The sequence below is a fragment of the Lissotriton helveticus genome, chromosome 10, assembly GCF_964261635.1.
Source record: "Lissotriton helveticus chromosome 10, aLisHel1.1, whole genome shotgun sequence".
Taxonomy (NCBI): domain Eukaryota; kingdom Metazoa; phylum Chordata; class Amphibia; order Caudata; family Salamandridae; genus Lissotriton; species Lissotriton helveticus.
Window position 1 is genome coordinate 86,615,019 of NC_136071.1, and position 22,868 is coordinate 86,637,886.

The following is a 22,868-nucleotide window of genomic DNA, read 5'->3' on the forward strand; positions in this document are numbered from 1 at the left end:
AGTCTGAGAAGGCGATGGAGGTGGCCAATAGAGAACGTAATTTAGCGATAGACAAGTGCTATCCTGCTTTGCCATCGAGTACGGCTAAGATAGTAGAGGACCCTGAAAAGGATCCCCTGTTGTCTTACTTGTTACGATCACCCCCACCGTATGCACAGGGTGCTACGGCTCCACCTATACCGAATGTTCAATTACCGGTTGCTGGACAACCTGGTGTCCCTGTTCCCGCTCCCCTGAATCAAGTTCCTGTACCTCCTGTGGTCAATATTCATGTTCCTTTGACAGCCCCTCTTCCAGGGTTGCCGGCTTCTTTACCTATGCCTGTGTCGCTCACACCTGCTAGTTCACAAGCTATTTTGCCTACTACTCCTACTGTTCCTGATCTATCTGTTCCAACTGCTACTCTATTTACTGCTTCTGCTAATATTATGACTCCGCTTTCTGTTCGTCGGAGAATCACTGATTCTGTCTCTAATATTCTATCTCCCTTCTATAAAACTCTGATTAAGACTCCTACCTCTGACTCTGTGCAGAGACGTAGCCAGCTTCCCAGTACTGAAGAAAGAGGAATATTAGATTCCACTGCTCTTAGATGGGTTTCGAAAGTTGGAAGATATAATGTACAAGATGTATTAGATACATTTATGCAATGGAATGAACCGACACAACGATATGTGTTCGATGAAATGTGTTTCCTTCTACGTGAGGAATTGGAAGAGGATGACCCTGAATCAAATCTAGGAGAATTAATTAATGTTCAGAAAGAGTTTGCTGCAGGTATGATAGTCGGTCAAAATATAAAAGAAGCGATGGAACTGATTTTAAGTTATAGGAATGACCCATCCCTTCGTTCACCAAGAGAGTTAGAGAAACGTAGTACGAAACAAAATCGTCAATACCCAATGAGAGAGGTTCCACCAATTTGGCGTGAAGCTGTGCAAGCTAATGTAAACCTTGGTATTGCAGCCGCTCCGGCCCAATTCCAGAGAGTATGGATACATATTCCATGGAAGCGAGCTGAAGTATTAGCAGTGAAACAGGCCTTGCCAGATCCGCATAAAAATCCTGCAGGGTACTACAAAGAGTTGGCTCAAACAGTTGACGCTTGTGTATTGAATCTTGCTGACATAGATCTGCTATTTGGTAATGTAGTACCGCAACCAATTTGGGCTAAAATTCGTAAAGAGAATCATCCAGTTGCCCTAGGTGGTGACTGGGCAGCTATAATTGCAGCGGATGGTCAACAAATAGGTGGTTCTAAACCTGAACCCTTAATTGCTAATTTGCCCGGTAGAATAATCGACTTAATGAAAACCCTAATGCCAGCATTACGCGTTAACTGGGACAAATTGTCCGCGTGCAAACAGAAGAAAGACGAAAGCGTCTCCGACTTTTTCACAAGATTCGAAGAGACTTTCGTGGATCATAGTGGTCAGGATATGAGCACAGAAGGAGGCCAGAGATTATTTGTTGATAAATTTGTGCACAATCTGTTGCCAGAACTTAGTGGTAAATTAAAGAATTCTGAAAGTGCGTGGGCTGTCTCTACGACTGCGCAAATACTTGCGACTGCCCAGTACTATGAAAATAGGGATAAAGAAGAGAAGGAAAAAACAGATAAAAAGACGAAAGATTTAAAAACTAAAGTACTTTTACAGCAAGCTTATCCGCCTCGCACGAATCAGACTAGTACACAGCAAGGGTCATATCAAAGAACGGATTATAATTTTCTAAGGCCACAATACCAATGGAATCAATGTGCTTATTGCAAAATGGAAGGTCATTACAAAAATGAGTGTCCAGTTCGGGCACAAAATAATGCTGCGGCAGCTCAGAGAGGTCGTGGTAGTTCTATGCAAAATTCTAGAGGTCGAGGAAGAGGTGTTATGCCTCCGCAGACGAGTGATCGCCCTTCTAATTATTTCGACCAGCGAAATGGACAATCTGCCCAACAGAATAGGTCTCCACAGTATCATGTTGAAGACTATTATGAAGCTAGTGAGGAAGTTCAGCAAAGTGAGTACTAGGACAGCCATGGACAAAGAGAGGGAGTAGTATCAGTTCCAGTAGATCAGAGTGGGCCTTATGTCGCAGTAGCAACATCAGGTATAGTCGAACCGTTTCTGTTGGATACTGGTGCAGCAAAAAGTTCTATCATACATGCGAAACTCCCTGGCGCACCTTTGTCTGGCTTAACAAACGTTTCAGTAGGTTTTTCTGGCGCCCCTGTTCACAATCCGGTTTCTGGTCATTTGTCTATTTCTGTTGGACCCTGCCACTTGAAAGCACCCCTGATTTTGACGACAGGTTGTAACTAAAATCTGCTTGGTTTAGACTTGTTAAAACGCCTGTACGCGACATTGTACTGTTCTCCAGCAGGAGTACAGCTTACGTTGGGTAAAAGAATAATCTCTCCGATGTACTTGTCGATGGATGCGCTCCCACCAGAGCTGCGTTCACTCCCTGATACTCTTTGGGCGACTGGTCCTAATGATGTAGGTCTATTGGAAATTCCACCCTATGTAGTAACTTTGAAAGCAAATGTCAAACTTCCACGAATTCCACAATACAGAATCTCTAGTGAAGGTGAGCGTGCGCTCCTACTGATAGTGCAAGATCTGATTGAGAAAGACGTAATAGAAGAAACTAGAGGTAATGTCTGTAATAGTCCTGTACTGCCTATTTTGAAACGAACTGACCCAACAAAACCTCCAGTATATAGGTTTGTAATTGATCTTAGAGAGGTTAATAAAATTGTGATTCCACAGTTTCCTGTGGTTCCAGACATTACTGCATTGTTAACGTTGATTCCTGCTACAGCAGCATGGTTTTCGGTTGTCGACTTGAAAAATGCCTTTTTCAGCATTCCGATAGCCGAGGAAAGCAGAGATATCTTCGGTTTCTCTCTAGGAGGAAGAAGCTTCAGGTTTAAACGCGCTCCACAAGGCTATTGTGAAAGCCCATCCATTTACAGTCAAGCATTAAAAAGCCAGTTAGATTCCTTCGTACTTCCTCCTGGTTCTGCTTTAATACAATATGTTGATGATCTTCTAGTGGCTGCCGATGACAAGGAAACTTGCAAAACAGCTACAATTTCTTTATTGCATCACTTGTCAGATTTGAATCACAAGGTGTCACCTTCAAAAATGCAATACTGCTGCCAAGAAGTGACCTACCTAGGTCATCTCTTGTCAAAGGAGGGAAGGAAGTTGACCCCAGAGAGAATAAAAGCAATTACACAGATGAATGTTCCTAGCACGCAGAGAGAAGTACGTGCCTTTTTAGGTATTACCTCATATTGTAGGCAATGGATCCCAAATTTTTCTCTTTTAGCAAAACCATTGGTAGCCTTGACTGGGAAAGGTGTTCCGAGTCCGGTACCATGGTCTGCTGAATGTCAGCAGAGTTTTTCTGAATTGCGAAATGCACTGTGTTCAGCACCTGTATTGGGTACACCCGACTACAGTAAGCCATTCACGCTCTATGTCCACGAGAGAGAAGGTTGTGCATTGAGTGTTTTGACACAGAAATTTGGTGATAAACAACGCCCTTGTGCGTATTTTTCATCAACGTTAGATCCGGTAGCCAGAGCATTGCCTAGTTGCTTGAGAGCTACAGCCGCAGCTGCAGCTTCCATTCGACAATCTGCTGGTTTAGTAATGAACAACGTGCTAGTGGTTATGGTTCCTCATGCTGTGGATACACTCATGAACCGAACCAAGACGCAGCACCTTACCAGTGCTAGATTATCAGGTTATGAACTGACACTGTAAGCTAGTCATATTCAGATCAAAAGATGCAATGTATTGAATCCAGCAACATTGTTGCCGACTAGCCAAGAGTCGAGTGATTCCGAACCACACGACTGTTGTTTCAAAACTGAGGAAGAAACAAAAGGACGAATTGACCTAAAAGACACTCCGTTATCAGATCCAGATGGCACGCTGTATGTTGATGGGTCTTGCTTTAAATTGGAGAATGGTGATGTGACTGCTGCCTATGCAGTAACGACTTTGAGTACGATTGTGGAGACTGCAAGAGTGAGTCAGAATTCTGCCCAGGCTGCAGAATTGATCGCGCTAACAAGAGCGTGCGTTTTAGCTAAGGGAAAGAGAGTGAATGTGTTCACAGATAGTCAGTACGCGTTCGGCGTGGCCCATAGTTTTGGCCGCTTGTGGAAAGAGAGAGGTTTCATTACGTCCCATGGGACTAAGATTCAACATGGTCAGCTAGTTAATGACTTGTTGGAATCTCTAACCTTGCCGACTGAAGTTGCGATTGTGAAATGCAGTGCTCATAAAGCAATCACGGATGATGTTGGTCGTGGGAATGCTTTTGCTGATGAGACTGCAAAACAGACAGCTAGAAATATGATGAGTAGAATGTATGTTTCAACGTCTGCAAGATGGATTTCTGAGTCTGGAATGTGTGAAGACACAGTGGAAAGCGTGAAAGAAATTCAGAAAGAGGCGACTGAGGAGGAAAAACTTGCATGGAAAGAGAGCACGGGTAAAATGGACTCGAGTGGGTGTTGGATTGACTTGTCGGAACAACAGCGTTGGATGTTGCCTGATGCGTATGTGCTTGCAGTAGTAACGATGACACATGGAACAGCGCACATCAGTTCTAAAGGGATTTGTAAGATGTTGGCTCCAGTCTGGAAGAATGATGGGATTAGTAAGTGTGCAGAGAGAGTGGTGAGAAATTGTATGGTATGCTTGATGCATAATCCTGGCAAGGGAATCCCCACACCTGCAGGTCATTTCGCTCCTCCCTCCTGCCCCTTCGAAGTGATCCAGCTAGACTTCATTCACATGGATCGTTGTAATAACCTAAAGTACGTCCTAGTGGTAGTTTGTGCTTTCTCCAGATGGATCGAAGCATACCCGCTAAAGGACAATACTGCTTTGTCCACTGCCAAAATCCTTCTTAAAGAGTACTTCCCCAGATTCGGAATGCCACGGATTGTATGGTCAGATAACGGAAGTGAGTTCGTAGGGAAAGTTATGCAGAGTGTGTGTACCGGCCTAGGGATTAGACAAAAGTTTCATAGTGCGAATCATCCCCAGTCCGCGGGTTTAGTCGAGGGTTACAATGGCACCCTTAAACTGAAACTTGCTAAGATACAAGCGTCCACGGGTTTGTCCTGGCCAGACGCATTGCCTTTGGCTTTGCTATCAACAAGAGCAACTGTACATTCTAGAGTAGGGCTTAGTCCATATGAAATAGTTTTTGGTCGTCCTGCAAATGTTTGGGGGGTACCTAGACCAAAAGAATTCAAGCAGCTGGAATACCCAATGTTAATTGATTACCTTTTCGACTTGACTGCTAAATTGAGTCTTATTCACCAACAGGTTTTCGATGCATTGCCAAAGCCACCGGAGAGTCCAGGCCATCAGCTGAAACCAGGTGACCAGGTGGTCATTAGAAATTTTGCAAGAACGAAAAATCTTCAGCCCAGATTCATTGGCCCTTTTCAAGTCTTACTAGCAACGAGAACTGCTATTCGTGTGGCCGGAAGGAAGAACTGGATCCATACGACACATGTCAAACGTGTGCCTCTGCCACTTCCTTACGACAACTGGGTAAAGAAAGGAATCGGTACCTCTGAAACAGAACAAGTCCCCAGGTTCATACCTTTCAGCGATGCAGAACTGATCACGGATACATCAAACTCTGACTCTCCTCCTGAAACTGCTCTTTTGAACCCTGAACATTTGCCATCTGCAAATGTGAACATTGCAACGACGGCTGAAAATACATTGTTTCCAGATCAGACAGCTCCTGCAAAACTGAGATACAATCTGCGGCCTCGCAATATGGACAAATAAAGCAGGAAACTGCCTATTTTCACATTTTTGAATTTTTGGTACCTTGCCTCCAGCCAGGAAGTTTGCTATTATTTTGTTGTTTTAAATTTTGCCTTGCCGTCTGGGTAGCCGTAGGGTCGTGGCTGTGTGCCTAGTTGAATCTGCGGGGGTCAGACACAAGGTCGATCTTTCTGTTAGTTCTGGGAACTCCCAGGGCTGATAGAGGCATTTTCATCTACGTACACATCATCAGTGGTCACGAGCGGATTGTAGAAGATGGAGCTTCCTGAGCTGCAAAGAAAGAATGTAATTTATGTTCGCAGAAATAGACTGTACCGAATACTTCACAGCAAATGCTTTCTAATGCAATGTGCAGTTACATTTTTAATTGTTTTGATAACGTTGGTGGGTGGAATCATCTTTGGTGTACATTTGATTTTTATGCCGGTAACTACTGCACCTCCCCTTGATCCTACTACTTCTACGGTTTCTTCTATGCATTCTTTTCACTCATTTCCTGAACACGAACAAGCTCGACGCTCAGAATTTATTAACAATACATTTGTACAGCTCTTGCATCAACACCAACTGGTAGTTAATACTACAGACTGCTGGGTGTGTGGCTTGATACCTCACACTATGGATAAAGGCATTCCCTATCTAGTCTTGCCTTTTAGCTACAATGGATCATTTCAGGCCTTTCAGACCATTTTTTCATATGCCCTTGAGACCTATCCTCCGCGTCCACCACGGTCCACTAAATACAACTCAGCCAACAAAGCTTTAGTCCAGGGAATTATTGACATGATTAAAGACGTCAATAATACTCCATCTTACCCTAGAGATGAATTATGGGTGTATTTGAGTTGGAACTCTACAGAGTATCGCCTTAGTTTGGGAGAAAGCAAGCGTAAAAGCTCCACTTCAGTTTGGGTCGTGCCTCACCGAGGTCAGGTCTGTTTGCAAGGAAATGGGAGAAATCTGAGAGCTCAGCTAGGGAGGAGTGAGTGCGTTGAGACTTACGTATTTCCGTCTAACTCCTCCCCTGCCTTCCTTACTGCTAGAGGTACTTACTTTATCTGTCAGGACAGAGCATATACATGGCTGCCTGCTGACTTTTCAGGTTCATGTTATATTGCTCGATTGTTACCCCCGACATACACTGCTTCTTCAGATTATCACAAGACCAGAGTAGCAAGAGGTGTCTTCAGCAAGGAAGATACCGCTGGTCAAGAAGCTGGAGACTTTTTCAAAGGTTTCCTTCCGTTTTGGGGGCCTATGGCCAATAGTAGAAATCTACGTCAACTAACACGGGTAGTTGAATCTACTATTTCAGAAACTGCTGGTGCCCTTAGTAACTTAACAGCTGAGCTTCAGGCGGATCGTCTCATGACGTTGCAGAACCGTATGGTTCTAGACGTAATACTTGCAGATCGAGGTGGGGTATGCAGAATGATCCAATCGAGCTGCTGTGTTTTTATTCCCAATAATGCTCCAACTGTCTATGAAGCGATCTCTAAGCTACACAAGATTTCCGACTCTATACACGTAGACAAGGGAAACTGGTCCTTCATGGAGTGGTTTTGGACTCTGGTATCAGCGTGGGGATGGAAGGTTCTGATGGTCATTGGTGTCATCCTAGTATTTCTATTCTCGTGCTGCCTTATTATCCAATGTGGTCCCGCTCTGTGTAGTCTCTGTGCTGCAACCTGTTTCAGAAAACCACCTGCATTAGGAGAAAAGGCACGGGACAGGATGATGGTGCAACAACATGTCACTGACCTAATGAGCATAGAGTTAGACTCTGACATAGACTGAGTAATTGCCTATGTAAGGGCAAAAGGAGGGTCTGAGGTTCCGTGACGGTTTTAACCCGTGTTTGTAACATTGTCGCAAATACATAATTTTGCTATCAGTAAACCGCAAATGATCCATTTAGTATATCCTGGTGTTTTCGCTATGCTACGAGCAAGAGCACTCCTGTTATGAACACCTTTCTGATCTACCCGTGGCATCCATCTTAGAACAGGGAAGCCATTTTGTATTCCTTGCCCTCACATAGTCAATGGACACGCAATGACCTCTTTTCATTTAAGGACACGTAGGCTTTAGCCGGCGATTCACCTTGCGAGGGACACGTGCACCTTAGGCCAGCAACGCTGTGGCAGCATGACTCGGCAAGAGCTGCCTCCCCAGCCTGAGGCCAGTCCTGCTATACTGGTTCTCGTGTCCGTTAGCCTGATCATGATTAGGCGGCCGAAGCTGGTAGCCTTGCCCATTTACGACCCACAAACATCTCTTATCCTGTCTTTCTATCTTCTGCACCTGGCTCTGCTCCTTTCCTTCTGGGCCTTTATTAGGGGGAGGTAACGAAATTTACGATGAGGCGGTCCGGGTCTTGAATGAGAAATTGACATGGGATTATGATGGAATAGTGGGAACCCCTCATTCGTAATGTTTTGACATCAGATACTGTTGACGATTCCTGTGCAAACGCCAAATATTTATTGTTTAAGACACGAATGTTTAGAACTGTGGTAACATGTAAAGAATTTGCCCCGAGCAGAATATTTAGTATATAAGGAGCAACCCTCTTTGTACAAATTGAACAGGCTCCTAGACACTGCCCATGTGTAGTTTCTGTGACTTCTGTGTCCCTGCAGTAATAAACCTTTGGTCTTTGACGCCACCATCGAGAAGCCCGTGTTTCTGTTTGTTTGTGCACCAAGACAGGTAGAACTCCGGGGTCTTCGGGTGTTATCCCTGACACCTCTGGACAGAACCAAAAAGTCCAGAACTCCAATATGAAGTTGTTTAGTCTAATGCTTCTTGAACAAAGGCATGATAGCCCCCTGGTGGGGTCCTATCACTTGTGGTGGAGTGCATCTGGTTGTGAAAGATACATATTATTCCTGCCCAATTCAATGAAACTCCTGTACCCACCACAGACATTTAGGAAGGCTTCACCTGCGAGGATTAGCACCTATGGCCTATAGATTTCTCGGCATTTGCTCAATCCACTTAGCTATTGTTGTTACTGCTGAGTTCAATAGGTCAAAAAAGATCTCTGTAGCAAGTGGAAGGAAAGGACAGTAAGTCTACAGGATTGACTCCAGCCAAAAGTGCTGCTGAGACTGGTAACAAACTGGACTCCAGCCAAAAGTGCTGCTGAGGCTGTTAACAGACTTGGCTCTAGCAAGGAGTGCTGCTAAGATTGTTAACAGACTTGACTAGCCAGGAGCGCTGCTGAGATTGTTAACAGGCTTGACACCAGCCAGGAGTGCTGCTGAGATTGTTACCAGACTTGACTAGCCAGGAGAGCTTCTGAGACTGTTAACAGGCTTGACACCAGCCAGGAGTGCTGCTGAGATTGTTACCAGACTTGACTAGCCATGAAAGCTGCTGAGACTGTAAACAGACTTGACATTAGACAGGAGTGCTGCTGAGATTGTTAACAGGCTTGACTCTAGTCAAGAGTGCTGCTGAGATTGTTAACAAACTTGACTAGCCAGGAGTGCTACTGAGATTGTTAACAGACTTGACTCCAGCCAGGAGTGCTGCTGAGATTGTTAACAGACTTGACTAGCCAGGAGTGCTGCTGAGATTGTTAACAGACTTGACCCTAGCCAGGAGAGTTGCTGAGACTGTTAACAGACGTGACTCCAAGCAGGACTGTTGCTGAGATTGTTAACATACTTGAGCTATTGAAACTTGAGCACTACATATGGAACAGGTGAAACAAGGGGGCCTTTCCTGCGTTAGGAGAGTAAGCATAGAAGTTAGATTCTCCATCATTGACCTCAGAGACCCCAGTTCGGTCCGGAGTGAGTTGACTGCAACGATAACCGGTACCTCTAGTTCTTGCATAGGACCCATACATCCCAATTGATTTAACCATTTGCCCAGACCCCCTTGTGTTTAGCTGGGCACCCCCTGGCCTCAAACAAGGGTTTCTCTTGGGTGGCACACCAGTTTACTCCCCTGCGGCAGTTAGTTACTCTTGGGGGTTCAGGCTGTGCCCATGTTGCAGCGATGTTGCGCTTGGCTACCATGGTAGCCGTCCCTAGGAATAATTGGTCTGCTCTGGACCCATCTAAGCTATCCATGACTCCCAGGATGAGGTGTAGGGGGTTGTGGGGCACCTGCCAGCCCAGGACTAGACCATGTGGTAAAAGTCTGTTGGTTTTTGTCCGCAGCGCATGCAGTTCGGTGAGGGACGTAGGCCTGCCCTACAGAGGCGCTCCAGGGTAAGGTAGGTGATATGGAGATAGTATAATTGAATTAGGTGGTGTTTGGACAAGTTGGTGATGGTATTGGGGGCCATAAGATCAAGGCACCAGTCTTCATCCTCCAGAGTGCCCAGCCACCCTTCCCACTGCCGCCTGAGCAGTTGGAGCATTGTTGGGCCATTATTAGTAAGGGTGCAGTGTATCCGCAATACTCCCCCCATTTCCCAGGTTCCCCATCATGATCTGAGCATCCAGTGGACTAAATTCGGGAAGTGTGGTGCCATTTGATAGATGGGCACTAAGGGCATGTGGTAGCTGCAGTTATTTGTAAAATTGTGTAGCATGAAGGGTATAGCACCCCTGCAAGTCTTGGAACATTCTAATGTGATCCCCCACCCATATTGCGCCCAATTGTGATATACAGATGTGGTCCCATATTTTGAATCCCTCTAGTGCTGCCACCTCCCCCAGCCACACCCCCTGCCAGAGAGGTGTTTGCTGACTCCGTTTGTTATCCCATTGTGCATGTCCCAGGGCCGAACGCCAGGCCAACAGAACCGCCGGGTCACCGATGGTAGTGCTCTGGGTATTGGACTGCCGTATAGGATTGTCTAGATTTGGGGTATGTCCATGTCTTTTAGTTCGGTTATGAAGGCTAGGGCCGACCAGCCCCCATTGAACCATTCATAAAGGACGAGCGGCCGGGTCTGCCTGAAAGAGAAGGACGTAGTCCACATACAAGTCGATTTTGTCGATGTGGTGGCTCCCCAGGACCAGCCCTCGATTAGGTCATCTGTCCAAATAAGGAATACCAAGGGTTCCATCGCCAGTGCGAATAGAAGAGGTGAGAGGGGACAGCCCTGCCTTGTACCTCTCTGAATCAGAAATTCCCATTGATGAGTACTCTAACTCAGGTGACGCATTCCAACGGACAAAGGGCTTAAACAAGGTTGCGTTTTGGCACCTACACTTTTCAACCTGTTCATAGCTGATCTTGTACCGATATTAAACGCCTGTAACTCACATGCTCCAAAACTGGGAGACATCTTATTGCCATGTCTCCTATACGCGGACGACATAGTCCTGATTAGTCAAACGAGAGTAGGCCTTCAACATCTTATAAACGCTACACAGGACTATTCAAAAGTAAATGGTCTAACGATTAATCTTAACAAAACAAAAACCATTACGGTCTGTAAAAAGAGGGAAACACCTACAGCATGGTTCTGGGGTAACACCCGAATAGAGAGCATCATGGAATATAAATACCTGGCCGTAAAGATAGACAAAGGTGGTCAATTCCTTGCGCAGAGAAACAGCATTAGGCATAAAGGCATTGCCCTGGCAATCTCCCTAAAAACTCTGTATTCCAAACTAACTGGTCCGCCGATTCTGCCCATAGCTGAGGTGATCCGTGCAAAGTTACTGCCAACAATTACTTACGGAAGTGAAGCCCAGAAAAGAAGAGACGCCAAACTGCTGGACTCCACAGTAACAACTACGTATAGGATTATATTTGGGCTGCCTAAATATACCTCCCCCTCACAAATTAGGCTTGAATTTGGCATACAGAAGCAATCTATTGCAAGACAGGGGAAATACATTATAGCGTGGGCCAAAATACGAAAAGCCGCTCGAGGGTCACTAAATGCACAGTTATGGAAAGAGATAAACCGATACAATACCTCACCCGCAGCAAGATATCTCAAAGATGGATTACACAAATTGGGATTGAACCAACTGTGAAAAACACCCACTAGTACTGGTGTACTGAAGAAACTAGTTTGGAAAACAGTCAAACACCTTTCGTGGCTGGAGGACAAAGCCTCACTCGCAGAAAGGTCTCACGGATGAATGACTTTGAATACCTACTGTGAGCAAGCAGCTCAGAAGTACTTTAACTTGGGTTATGCCAAGTATACAAAAATTAGTTTTATGAAGTTTAGACTTGGCCTGCTACCCTGTACTCAGTATTTCCCACCCTGGCTAAAGGAGAAGGTGGACCCTAGGTGCCGCTTATGCGGGTCAGCATCGGAAGATCTGCTGCACCTGCTATGCTCCTGCAAACAATTCTCACAAGAACGGAAACAATTGCTGAAAGTTAAATTCAACCAGCGTAGAATTCGAACTAGGAGGCAGGCTGTCCTGGCTTGCTTTGCACCAAGTGATCCTCATCTAAACTGTGCCTTGGTGAAATTTTTGACGGCATGTGAAAAGCAAATGCCGGAAATCAAATTTTTGGCAAATAATTAACTCATTAAATTCATTTTTGCACGCATAAACAATTAACATACCAAGGAACTATCGTGGACAAACAAATGTGCCATGCACTGCTGGTCATAACACGCCAAAAACTGGACTTGCAACATTTGAATAACTATAGTACAGTCTTTTTAACAGAATTTTAACGCTCTTAGAACTAAGGAGTTTTTATATGTAAAAATTGTTCTGTAATGAAATATTTTTGTATTGCAATGGTTTTACCGAACTATGCAAATAAAATAAACTTGAAACTAACTCTGGGGTAGGAGTACAGTACCAGGACGAAACGACTGAAGTGCTGACCCAGACCCATCATTGTTAGCACGTCTTCCAGGTAGAGCCAATCGACTGTGTCAAAGGCTTTTTCAAAGTCGACAAGGAGGAGCGTTAGGTAGGGGTTAAGTAACTGGCTGTTTGCGAGAGCCAGGTGAAGGCGTCGTAAGAAATGCCTGGTGCTACGCGATGGCATGAAGCCGCATTGGTCCGGGAGGACCAGTTTATTAAGGAATGAACGCAGGCATTGGGCCAGGATCATGGCATATATCTTTGCCTCAGTATTAATTAATGAAATCGGGCAGTAGTCCGCACAGGCTGATGATGGTGGTTGAGTCTTGGGGATAACCACGATGGTCGCCATGTCCACCTTCGCGACGTGTTGAAATAAATTGGAGAGATGGGGGACCAGTAAGTCTCTGTAGGTGGTGTAATATTCTTGTAGAAAACCGTCTGGGCCTGGCGTTTTCCTGGACGCTAGCAAGGAGATTGCATTGCTTATTTCTTCTGGGGTAAAAGGGAGCTCCAGGCGGGCATAGTAGTCAGCGAACGCCTTTGCGATTGCGGGTGTTGTGTGTTGAGTAGCCCCGGAGAGGTCGTGGACCTCGGGGACTATTCGGCTCACCATAGGGTACGAAACCAATCTGTGCAACAATTTTCCGTTCTTGTCACTCCAGCTGTACACTCGGGTGACAGAGGAACGTCATAGTAACTTGTCCTAGGATGTTTGTTTCCAGTCCAGGGAGGACCTGGCTTGGCAGTCCGGGCTGGACTGTTCCCATGGGGCACAGGGTCAAGACTGATTTGCATATGGCTGGGTTAAAACTGGAATGGCATGGTGAGCAAAAAAACAATGCATTTAGCCGCAGATCTCTGTACTGGGGTGAATGTATGAAATTGCTCTGCATTCTGTCCATCAACTGTTGTTTTTGCATTTGTCACCCGAGTGGGGCGGGTATGCTCAGACGTGAGTCCCGTGCTCTCCATGCCACTAGAATCAAGATATCCTGGCTGATGAGGGCTGAAAGCCCAAAACCCGTTCTAGGATGTATGTTTCCAGTCCAGGGAGGAGCTGGCTTGGCAGTCCGGGCTGGACTGTTCCCATGGGGCACAGGGTCAAGACTGATTTGCATATGGCTGCGTTCAAACTGGAATGGCATGGTGAGCAAAAAAACTATGGATTTAGGCCCAGATCTCTGTACTGGGGTGAATGTATGACATTGTTCTGCATTCTGTCCATCAACTGTTGTTTTTGCATTTGTCACCCGAGTGGGGCGGGTATGCTCAGATGTGAGTCCCGCGCTCTCCATGCCACTGGAATCAAGCTATCCTGGCATATGAGGGCTGAAAGCCCGAAACCAGTCTTAGGATGCTTGTTCCCAGTCCAGGGAGGACCGGGCTTGGCAGTTCGGGCTGGACTGTTCCCCTGGGGCACAGGGTCAAGACTGATTTGCATATGGCTGGGTTCAAACTGGAATGACATGGTGAGCAAAAAAACGATGGATTTAGGCCCAGATCTCTGTACCGGGGTGAATGTAAAACATTGTTTTGCGTTCTGTCCATTAACTGTTGTTTTTGCATTTGTCACCCCGAGTGGGACGGGTATGCTCAGACGTGAGTCCCGTGCTATCCATGCCACTGGAATCAAGCTATCCTGGCTGATGAGGGCTGAAAGCGCAAAACCGGTCCTAGGATGCTTGTTTCCAGTCCAGGGAGGACCTGGCTTGGCAGTTCGGGCTGGACTGTTCCCATGGGACACAGGGTCAAGACTGATTTGCATATGGCTGGGTTCAAAATGGAATGGCATGTTGAGCACAAAAACGATGGATTTAGGCCCAGATCTCTGTACCGGGGGTGAATGTAATACATTGTTCTCATTCTGTCCATCAACTGTTGTTTTTGCATTCCTCTTATAGTAGGTCAGGTGTGTATGAGGTCGGCCATGTTAGGGAGGGATGGGAAGGCTAGAGCGCTAATTTGCTTGAAGGGTTCTGTTGCCGAGCTGAAGCTCACTGCGTAAGTAATGTGGCGAGGAAGACTTACGAGGAGGTAATGATGCACAGACATACTATCTCACTCTCCTCTGCACACCATCACCTGCTTAAGTGCCACAACAGTTTAGGGCAGAGGTATTCAATCTGTGGTGCGTGACCCCCAGGGGGCCATGGGGTCCTGGGAAGGGGGTCGCGCATTTCCAGGCCTCACATCTGCCTGGAATCCAAAACATATGCTCTTCCTTTTAGACAAAGACAACCGTCTTGGACCTTCAATCCGATCGTGTAAAATGCTTCAGTTGAAGTTGAGTTCCTGTGCTGTGAAACGAGGAGGCCGGGCAGACAGGTAAGACAACCCTTCATGCTAGGGTGCCTGCTTGCCTGGATGAAATGCAAATTTGCGCTATGAGTTAATCAGGAAATGTAAAGGGTGGTTGGGGGTGGTTCTGGCTTTAATTGCTCGAATCACTCCATTGTGATGGAAAAGATTTTTTTTTTTTTTTGAGTGGTAGTAAGAAGAGTTAACAACTGGGCTGTCAAGTGTATGCTTTTAATCGTAATTGTATTTACACGGCGTTTAGTATCCCTGAGGAAGTGTTGAAGGGAGTTATGCAAAAAAAAATGTGCATTAATTATGGCCTGGTATTATTAATCTACATTTTGGAAGCTCCATTTTATCATGAAACTATTTGCACAGTTTGTAGCACTAATAGTGGTTTCATAATGTACTACAGTGCATTTCCCACTGAGTGACAACTTAAAAAAAATAATATTTTAAGCTACCCATTATTTTATATATAGATACCTGTTTGCGAAAGACCTAAAAAATGAACAAAATATTTTTGGGCTGATTTATGAGAGGCCTACACTGCTGGAGCGTCACTTTTTAGGATGCTCCGGCGACACAAGCGTCTCAATCCTATCTATGAGGCGACACAAAGTCGCCCTGCGGGTAAACATCCTTTACAACGCAACTTTTTGTTCAAATCTGTTTTTATTGTGAACACAGCGATAAGCCTACAACCCCATTTCAGGGCCGGCCGCGCAGAAAAAAGAAGACCAGTGGGCAGTATTAACCGGGGGAGGTGGTACCATTAACACAGCGCTCTGCCTACAACCCCTGGAGGGGCCGGCCGCGTGGCTTAGGGGAAAGTATAACAAGAGGTGGTCAGATGACGGCAATGCGTCGGTGTGCGGGGGAGGTGTGTACGTAAGATAAAGCAATGGTGTCACATTTTCAAAGGCCCAACAGGGGCCGAACTGCCCCAAAGAGGGGAGGAAGCCAGAGTGGCAAGTAGGAAAGAAGAAAAGTCAGAGGAGGAGTGAGTAAGAGCAAGGTGGAGAGGGATCTGGGGGGCGTGACTGCAGTAGCCAATATGGGATGGAAAGCGCAAATCGGCACTGGGGGAAGCGATTAGGTGGCTAGCCTGTTCGGGTCAGCAGGGATGAGGGCATCCTCAAACAATTGCAGGGCGCGGAGCCTGGGAGGCATGTGGCGGGCATAACTGATGGAGCACAGGTAGCGCACGAGAGGGTCCCACACTGCCTTGAAGCGTATCCCCCGTGATTGTATCCGCGCCGTGAGTAGCTCCATAGTCAGGACGTGCCAGAGACGCACGAACCAAGAGGCTATCGGCGGTGCCTCAGTCCGCTTCCAGTATAGAGCAATGAGTTGCCTGGCTGCGCCCAACATGTGAAGGGAGAGGATCCAGTCGCTGCGCGTGAGGGCCCTAAGTGTGGGGGGTCGAATGCCCAGCAGGAGTGTGCAAACCTCTTCAGGGAGGAGAAAACCCAGCACCTTCTTAATGTGACTAAGGACCTCCTTCCAAAAGACAGCTAGGGTAGGGCACGACCACCAGATGTGTACGAAGTCACCAGTCGCAGTGCCACACCTCCAGCACAGCGGCGAGGAAGTGGGGAACATTTTGCTGAGTCTCAGGGGGGTGTAGTACCATTGTGTTAGCATCTTGTACGCGTTTTCCCTCTGTGGGATGCTGCGGTAGATTTTGGGGATGTCGTTCCAGAGCCGAGTCCATTGAGATGGCGTGATATCAGCGCCAGTCACCGACTGCCACTGCCTCTGATAAGGATGCGCAGGCGGAGCGACGGGGTGTTGCAATATGTTGTAGATCTGGGAGATGAGCCGTTTCAATCCCCCGAGAGAGCGTGCCAACTTCTCAAACGGGGTATATGCCCTGGTAGCAGCCTGATACATGTCGTCCCCCGAGAGCCAGTGGCGTAGCTGCACATATTGTAAGCTAGCGGTGGGAGGAAGGCCAAATTCGTCTCTGCAGTCCAGCCACGATTTAGGCGACCCACCAAGAAAAAGATCTCCTGCGACCCTGCAGTCTCCTTGAGTCCAACTCTCGAAGGCTCGGGACTGGGCAGCAGGGGGAAAGTGCGGGTTACCTGCAATGGGGGTGTGTGGAGAGGGGAACGTGGTGAGGCCCTTGGGCACTGCCACTCTGTCCCATACTTCAAGAACCGTCCTTGTGGGGACCGCCATATATGCACTTCTGGAACGCGCCACACGCGGTAGCCATGGTAGGTCCCATATGGTGCGTCCCGTGACCACTCGGTCCATGTGGAACCAGTGCTTGTCGCTTTCGCGTGCACCCCATTCGATCACGAACCGGAGATGCGCCGCCCAATAGTAGTGGAGGAGATTCGGGCAGGCCAGTCCACCCCTGTCTCTCGGCTCCATGAGGACTTTCTGTGAGAACCGGGGCCGCTTGCCCCCCCATATGAAGGACGTGAGGTCGCGTTGGAGGGTTCTAATGCAGTGAATCGGGATCGGGGTGGGGAGGCACTGGAAGACATACAAGATGCGGGGGAGGATCGACATCTTGACAGCGTTGAGCCGCCCCAGCCAGGAAATCATCAAAGGTTTCCATTTCCGCAGGTCCGCCAGGACTTCCTTGCGGCAAGAGGCCCAGTTCCTCGGGGACCACGAGTCGAGGTGGGGTGTGAGGTCTAGACCCAGATATTGAATGTGGTCATCCGCCCAACGGTAGGGTGTGACCCCCTTCAGGAGGGAGACCTCCTCTTCGGGGATGGTGAGGTTAAGCGCCCAGGATTTGGTGTGATTAATTTTAAGGCCGGACGCCTGCTCAAACAGTGAGAGGGTCTCGTGCACCGCTGGGAGGGAGACCCGAGGATTCGTAAGAGTAAGAATCAGGTCGTCCGCAAACAGCGCAACCTTGTTAGAGCGCCCTCCGTGGGGGATACCATGAATATCAGGAGTGCGCCTAATCAGCTCCGCCAATGGCTCGACCGCAAGAGCGAACAGGAGCGGCGAAAGCGGGCATCCCTGCCTCGTACCCCTGTGGATCAAGAGCGGCGATGTCAGCTGACCGTTGACCCGAATTCTGGCCTGCGGCCCAAGGTAAGGGGCCATGCACCTGGAGATCATGATAGGGCCAAGACCAAGTTTCGTGAGGACCGCCCGTAGGAAGGTCCAGTCGACCCGGTCGAAAGCCTTTTCTGCGTCCAGAGAAAGGAGGCAGGCCGGGATTTTCCAGTGGTGCACCTTACCCACTAGGTGTGCCAGCCTGCGAACGTTGTCGGCTCCCTGACGGTCCCGTATAAATCCCACCTGGTCCGGGTTCACTAATCCCGGCATGTGCGGGTCCAGCCGCTTGGCCAGGATCTTAGTGTAGATCTTGAGATCGGTGTTAAGGAGGGCGATGGGGCGGTAGGAGGCACACAGGTCGGGATCCTTCCCAGGCTTGGGGATCAGGGCAATTTCCGCCAGGCCCATATCAGGGGATGGGCCAACGGTATCAGAGAAGGAGCTGTAGAGCCGCAGCAGATGCGGGCGGAGTTGGGTCAAGAACAGGCGATAGAAGGTCAACGGCAGGCCGTCCGGCCCCGGGGTTTTCCCCACAGGGAGGTCCTTGACCGCTTCTGTTATTTCCTCCTCCTGCAGGGGCCCCTCCAGCGTGGCCGCACAAGCAGGGGACAGTGGAGACCCCCCGAAGTCCGCGAGAATGGCCTCTCGCGCCTCCGCAGAGGGGGGCTCCTCAGCATACAGGGAGGAGTAGTAAGCGACAAATGCGGCTTGTTTGGCCTTCTCTGAGGTGACACTGGTGCCATCCTGCCGCTTGACATTGGCAATGTGGGCCCTAGCTGCGCGTGCCCGCAGCCTGCCGGCCAATAGACGACCAACCTTGTCCCCTCCCTCGTAATACCATTGCTTAAGCGCTAGTAGGGAGTGTTCCGCCTTGTTGGTGCGCAGGGCGCGGAGTTGCCCCCTGAGAATGGCGAGAGTTCTCTTTGACGCCCGTGAAGGGGAGTCCCGGTCCCGAGACTCCGCCTGCTTGATCTCGCTAGCCAGGTCGGTTTCCATCTGGAACGCTTCCTTCCTCCGCGCCGCCGCCAGGGAGGTGATATGGCCCCGGATGGTGGCCTTGAAGGCATCCCATACCGTGTGAAAGGGCAGGTCGGGGGTGTCGTTGATGGCGAAATAAGAGTCTATGGCGTCTCGGATGCTGGCGACGTCGTCCGGATCCCGGAGGATCCTCGGCGGGAGCGCCCATCTGCGCTCACGAGTGGCACGGGTCAGGGGGTCCTGCAACAAAAGCTCCACGTGAGCGTGGTCCGACAGGGAAATGTCGGAGATAGTGGCAGCTAAGGAGTCTCGGGCCAATTCAAGGGAGGTGAAGAGATAGTCGATTCGGGAGTATGTCCGATGGGAATGTGAATAGAAGGAATAGTCCCGGGTCCCCGGGTTGTGGTAGCGCCACACGTCCACCAGTCCCAGGTCTGTAAGCTGCGTTCTAAGGGCAGAGGACATTGCTCCCGCGCCGTTAAAGGGGGTTCCCGCCCGATCTAGCTCAGGATCCCAGACAAGATTGAAGTCGCCGCCCAGGATCACATTACTGTCGCCCGATGGGAACTGTTCCCGCAGAAGCGCCTGGAGGTATTTGTCCTGCGACTGGTTGGGTACAACGCAACTTTTACCACGCAGTGCCTTTACGACGCAACTATTACAACGCATAGCGCTGGGGGGCGCTCTAGGATAGGGAATAGATTTAATTTACTATCCAACACCTTCCCTACTATCCACGGGGACTGAGTTGGAATAGTAAATTAAGCTATTCACTATCCAGCACCCCTTAACGCTATGCGTTGTAACAGCATGCGTTGTAAAAACTGCGATGTAAAGGCATGCGTGGTAAAACCATGCGTTGTAATGTCATACATCCCACCCTGCGTGGCTTTGCATGGCCTCATAGATATGGAGTAAGACAAAGCAGCACAAGTCACTACGTTGCCCTACACTATGTCAAGTAGGCGTTCCATAGTCATTTGGGTGGGTGCTCTCGCACAGCACCTATGGATTATGACGCTGCCCCATATTTACAAAACCCTGTAAACCTGGGGCAGAGCCGAAACCGTACACCTCTTCACAGCAGTCGTAACAAGGAAAAATGTTTTTGTTTCTCCTAGTTTTTTCCTCTTTCCATGTGTGCTGCATTCGGCATCAAACATGGAAAAAGAAAAACCTCTCTCAGGATTGTTTGTGCAGGAAGGTGCACCTTCCTGCACAAAAACAACCCTGACTATGTTGGAGCTAGGCAGCAATTCGTGCGCCAACGCATGGGGAAAGGACAGGAATGCATCATATTTCATAAATAGGGTGTATTCCTGCCCTTTCACATTGGTGTAGGGCAGCGAAGCAAGAAGATTTGCCGCGCTGCCCTATGCTGATTCCTCATAAATGAGGCCCTTTGTTTTTAGCCACACCTTTGACCACACCTCCACGCTCACTGACCTTTGGTTTGCTAAACACTTTGATTAATTTTCCCACTGTAAAAATGATTTTCTGTGGAAATTGGGGGCATATATGGTTATACATAATGATTAATGATGAGGAGGACCAAGTTCTGGACATTTCTGTCAGAAAGGTTCCTTACGCCTAAACAAAATATGACGGTACAAAAGGGGGTGGTGATGGACGGAGCATCTGAACCAATCAAACACTCACACCCAGTCAACAGATCTGGGTTTAATCCATCACTGTTCTTTAGCCCACTCTGCCACCCCAGTTCAGACATGGTCATATGCAAATCAGTCTGACCCTGTGCCTCATGGGAACAGTCCAGCACTTACTGCCAAGCCATGCCTTCCCTGGACCGGAAACAAGCTTCCTAGGACCGGTTTCTGGCATTACAGCCGTCTTCAGCCAGGCTGACAGCGGGTTCTCTGCATCAAAAACATTGAAGCCCTCTGGTTTAGAGTATAAAAACACTGGTCTGGTCATCATCCATATCATGCACAGCTAGGAACCATACAGAGTAGAGTGCTCCAGAATCAGGAGTGTGTAGGGCACCACTACTACGTGCCCCTAGTAGCTTCCCGCACCATAATGCATCTTTCAGGCTGCGCTGAGGGTGAAGAGATAGCAAGGGTAACTACACCGAGTGGTGGGTGCAGGCAGCACAGAGAGCAGAGGGGATGTGTGGGGCTATCACAGGTGTATACCAACTGGCACTAGCTTTAAAAAAACACAAACGTCATTGATTCACCTGCATCATAAGCAGTGTTGGTGGTAAACACTGACGGGGTCGGTAATGTGGGGCCATGTGAAACAGCAAACCGTGCAATCTAGCGTTCAGAGAGGTGTTCCTCTTGGCGCATGAATCAGCTCATTACTTAGAGAGGGGCAGGGCTTTAAGTGGACTGAAAAATCAAGGGGGCCTCTCAAAGGGGGGTGCCGATGTAATTAATGGCGTGGCAAATACGCAAGCTTACAATCTGTGCTTAGCGTAGTGTGCCATCGACTGCTATTTTGCTGCTTCTGCCATTGGATACAGATATATAACACAACACAGGCGCGCAACGCCCATTGGACTGAAAGGGCTTCAGCCCCCCCCCCCGTTGTGTGTGGTAGCCCGGGATGAGACAGCTTCCCGGGCACACACGCAGCTGCACCCGAGCACTTCACAGGTTTTTAAAAGACCTTTTGCTTGTTAATGAGGCTTTGATGTTTTTCACCCCTTCTTAGAGTCCCTGCAGCTCCACTCTGCCTTTTGCTTGAAGAGTCAGCCCTCCATGAAATGTTTTCTTAGACCCCCAAAAAATTGGACTTTAGTTGCGCCTCTGATACAACATGTAACATTAGACCTACTAGAAGCCAGAGCTATTGGCTTTGCTACTGGTTGTTAGTTGTGTCAGACTAATTAGCAACACCTATGGCTTCGTTTTTATAGAATATTGAAAATGCTTCAGTTCTGAAATGATGAGACTGTGAAAGAACTATAACGAGTCTCTTTGAAGTTACCTCACGGGCAGTGAAGGGCGGTACTGCTGCAGAGTTAAGATTTGTTTTGCACCCCAAGAGCAAAAATGGAGAGCCCAGTAGGGACCCGTCTCAGCACCTGCTGTTTAGAACTGCCGGTGCTGAGCACCGGCAGGACCCGGCCCACTTAAAGCCCTGGAGAGGGGTTAGTTCATTTAAAGTACCTTGCCTGCATTGTAGTTGCTTTCTAAATCCAAGGCCACATGAATCGTGATTGTGTTTTGTACCAGAATCGTGCAAATGCAAGTGCGGTCTCTGGTCCTCTGATGTTTGTTTAGAGAAAGAGATGATATCTGGTCATCTCTCTGTGCTGACATGCCAGTACATCTGTAATGCTGGTAGGGCTGGGATGGAGAACGACGCACACATACGTTCGATTCACTCTGCCCAAAATGTCAGATTTCCCACTATTCAGGTGCATTATTAGCCAGCTGCAAAATAACCAGAGTTCGTCATGTAAACCACAGCCTGACATGCTCCGCCAGCCCGAATTGCACACTGGGGCTCCTGCCTCTCCAGAAGTCTCCAGGGTCCACTTTTGGCTAATAGCTATTAACATCCCTCTGGCCACAGCCAGCATCTCACAAGCTTGACAGCCCCAATGTATTATCAGGCCTCGGTCTCATGATTTCTAAATTCTGCCACTAGAGGGCGCTCCAACACCTTGATAAACACAATTCCGCTCCTCAGCCAAGCACAAGGGGGTTTGCCTTTCTTCTGGCGCTCAGCTTGCTGATGCAAAACGCGACACCGTCAAACCAATGGTCCTAGCGCCATAAAACAGTCACGCTGGGGGTGCAGACTTAACACGTCCCTCTGCTGTCGTTTCCAGACATTGCAGTACCGCCCGCGTGCCGCCTCTCACTGGGGCAGGGAGGCTGGCGCGGGCTTTGCGGTCACGTGCTTGGGTTGGTGAAATATTGCAAGCGCGCGGCGGCCGCATCAGCTCTCTCCTCGCGCACCCTGTTCTGCTGCACCTTTTAGCACGATCTTTGCG